Genomic DNA, 3,823 nt, shown 5'->3' on the forward strand with positions numbered 1-3,823 from the left:
GGGAAGTTAGTTGTTCTATCATAAATTGATGTCACTTAATGACTCTGCAGGTAAAAATACTGATTAATAATGTTTTTATCTTTCAGAGCCAGTGGTCGTCAAAGAAGGCAGTGATGTTGTTCTACCCTGTTCTCTCAGCACTCAGGAGAACATTGTAGATAAACTGTTTGACTGGCAGAAAGATGGTCAGAAGAAGAAGGAGGTGTTCGTGTATGATGCAGGCATTCATTACAATAATGGTCGTCATGGTCAAGATCAGCAGTTCAAAGGTCGAGTCTCACATTTTTCTGATCAACTGAAGAACGGTAACGCCTCCATAAAGATCAGAAATACGAAGATAGCTGACAGTGGAACCTACACCTGTGATTTTCCTCGTCTTCAACCACCCCAAACCTTCTACATAAAGCTTGTTGTTGGTGAGTACTTTGATTAAACAGTTAAAGATGTTGTTCATTTACTCATCAGACTGGTTTGAGAGTCTCTGATGGACTTTTGTCAAGTAGTCAGAATCCACATCTGGCAGAGCCTCGTCCCCACAGCGCTGCAGCCACATCTGGACTGATTACCTCTGTATCAAACATGATATTAGTGACGCATTGATCATTATGTCTCTGTACAATGAAATCTCAGCAGTCTGAAATCAGTGGTGCACTCTCAGGTTTTTATTAACTCTCTGCTTTCCAAAACTCTCGACATAATTCTGTTTTGCTTTTAGGGTGCGGTGGACTTAACCTCTTGGTGCATTCATTTAATTAATGATACATTTCAGTCTCTCAGTATCTACCAGTTTTAAACTGTTTAATTAGCACAAACATTTCATTTAATCACAGTAAAGCAAACACTCTGAGGTTTCATCAGGTGTGTTAATCTTACTGAAGGCTCTGAGAGAGTTAAATTATTTAATGACGAAACAGAAACAAATAGAAGTTTTCTTGTTTTTGTTTTCATTTGACTTTTGTTTAAAATCCAGTAAATAAGACATAATACAGACTATCAGGCTGAAGTTCTCAGGATCTCTCCCTCAACTTGTCTATAATGTCTGTAGAAACTTTGATGTTGACAGACAGAAGTGGCTCTGAGATATTTTAGAAAGTGCAGTACAGATTATCTCCAGCAGGTGTCCACAGAGCTCTCTAAAACTTCTCCAAAGTTCCCAAATGATGAGAATAAATCCCTTTAACCTCACTCTGACCCTGAATAAATGTCACTAAGTGTTCAATTTAACTATAAAAAGATGTGTTTAATATTTAAATAAAGATGTACATATTAATTATCACTGAATAATGTCTGTGTAAACAGATAAATAAAGTTTCTGTGTTCTGTGGGAGTCCCACTACCACAGGAAGTCCCACAACGTTAACTTCCATATATGGTCAGACAGGTAATTTCAGTGGCTACAAACTCAGCGTGTTTTCACGGTGCTGACTTCCCATTGGATGAAAGTATCTGTCAATCAGACACAGGTGGAGCTCCTGTGAAGATGCTCTCCTGTGATTGGCTGATGGAGTTAAAGCTCTGTTAGTTTGCTCACTTTAGGTCGTAGAAAGATGCTGATTGGTTTGTTTTGTTGCTGGGCGTTTACTGATTTCAGAGATACTGAACATCATTGGTCCAATCTTTAATTAACAACTTAATATTGACAGAAATGACGTCGTTTTAAAGTTTGATGAGCGGCGCTAAAATGAACCGAGAGACACAACCGACTTTTATTCTCCTTCTTTTGACTTCCGCTTGAAGTGAAACGAGTTGGACTGAATCGGTGGACTTTAGTTGTTTAAAAGGAGCTCCTGTTCGTCTCCAAATGTCTGTTTTTGGAGCCATAAATCCATTTGAACTGCAGCTAGACAGGATAGCTAGTAAGCTGCTAATGAGTTTCCTCCATAAAGTAATACAGTGCTGTTGGAATGACGTCAGTCTTCTATTGAGCTTCTTCAATCCGTTGAACAAACCAACATGTCCGCTTTGAAACGAGCCACAATATGAAACACTGACTTTATAGTTAACAATAAAATAAGCATTATGTTTATTTTATTAAATGTTTATGTTAATCATGGGTCGCGTGCAACCTCCGCGCTTGTAAAGATTAAAAGACAGATCTGATGAAAACAATCGGAGGTGAGTCCTGGAGTTTGATTAATTCATTCTGTACATCATTTTATATTTTCATTCCATCCTGTAGAGTTTTGTCGGTCTAACATTAATGTTAACTTATGATTTTTATGTAAAATGTATATATGTTGATTTATTCCCTGAAACACACCTGTTCACATTCACAAAGGCCGAGAGACATAATATTAAACTATAGACAAAATTGTAGCATACAAGATTTAAGGTTTGTCCAAATGTTTTCACTGTATATGTTGCTTCTGTCGATATGTGAGTCAATAAAATAGTGTTTGCAGTTTTAAAAGTTAACATTTTAAATTCCTAATTTATTCTAAGAAATTAAGGGTTTGAAATATCATTCTATGCTGGAAGGTGTAATTAGACTCAAATTTGTTGAAAGTTTTTTTTTGTTTGTTTTCTGTATTTTTCTTGAAAACGATGAACGAAGAAATCCCCTATTATTTGTTTAATCATGTTAAATTTATGATATAACCTTTTATGGTTCTTATTCCCTGTTTCACAAGCTGCAAAGCCGTATGTCAAATCTAGTTAAAACCAGATGATGGGGCGTTCTGCTGCCAGTGTGAGGTTAAAGTGCTCTTCCACAACCTAAAGTAGAGTGGAAGGACAGTGCTGGAAACATCCTTCCTGCTGAAGAACACAGGTCACAGAAAGCAGGAGGAAGCTACGAATCATCCTACCAAGCTACGTGACCAAGACTGACATCTTCACCTGTGTATAACAGAGGAGGACAACAACCATCAGATTTCTGATTGGACATATGCGGCTCCTCAATGGTGAGTATGAGATAGAAGTGAATGAATGAGAACAGGTGAAAAGTGTAAATGGGATTTGTAAATGTGAGCAGGAATCCTCCTCCTCTTCCCTGAGTGTGAAAGCAGGAGTTCACTATGTTCACCTCTTTCCCACATTCACGGTAACATTTGGCTTGTGCCTTTAGAAACAGTGTGTCCATTACATAGTTTGTCACTAGAGGGCAGGCTGTTGACTTGTTGGCTTTTCCAACCTTTATAACGTCTCATTTTATCACAAATGCCCCAGTTTCTTTAATAATCAAATGTAATAGGATCATTATACTTTTGATAATGATCCTTTAATTTGATTTACGCTGTACATCCTTCATTTCACATTTCTATTATTTGGCTCACATAGTGGGTGGTAAATACCGCTGAAGGCCTCTTGTTCTACATTTTGTTATTCAAATATTTGTATTACTTACAGCAGAAACGCTTGTGTAGATCTATGATTTACGGAACAGAACTCTATTGGACTGACTCAGACTGCTAAAGCTCCATATTAGCTCATACTGAACAAGATCTGTGGCTCTCTTACAGTGTAGTCCGACCATTTACCCTTTAAATCTGTAGTCCTCACTGAGTGGACTGTGTGAATGTGCAAAGTGTCATAAGACTGAAAGCTTTTGTTTAGGTTTTAAATAACATTTACTCTAGGCCTGCTATACTTTATGTGAATAAGGACTGTAAATGCACTGTATTACATGTATTCAATCACAATTACTCACTAATTTAATGTCTATTTCATCTCAAATGGCATTTAAATTATTCCTGGAACCAAAAAAAATAAATAAAAAGTATCTGCAATTAATATAACCTAATAGACTCAATGAAAGAAACCAAATGGCACAAATTTACTCCTCAACCCTACAATCTTTTTAAATGGTAACATATCTTACAAA

The 3,823-nt window shown here is 36.8% G+C and overlaps 1 pseudogene; it reads left to right on the forward strand.

The window, feature by feature from the left end:
• The first annotated feature begins 86 nt into the window (after positions 1–86).
• On the forward strand, positions 87–2,900 carry LOC118337716 (annotated as a pseudogene).
• The last annotated feature ends 923 nt before the right edge of the window (positions 2,901–3,823 follow it).

The sequence above is a fragment of the Morone saxatilis genome, unplaced genomic scaffold (assembly GCF_004916995.1).
Source record: "Morone saxatilis isolate NCDOM2014 unplaced genomic scaffold, NCSU_SB_2.0 Contig348, whole genome shotgun sequence".
Lineage (NCBI taxonomy): Eukaryota > Metazoa > Chordata > Actinopteri > Moronidae > Morone > Morone saxatilis.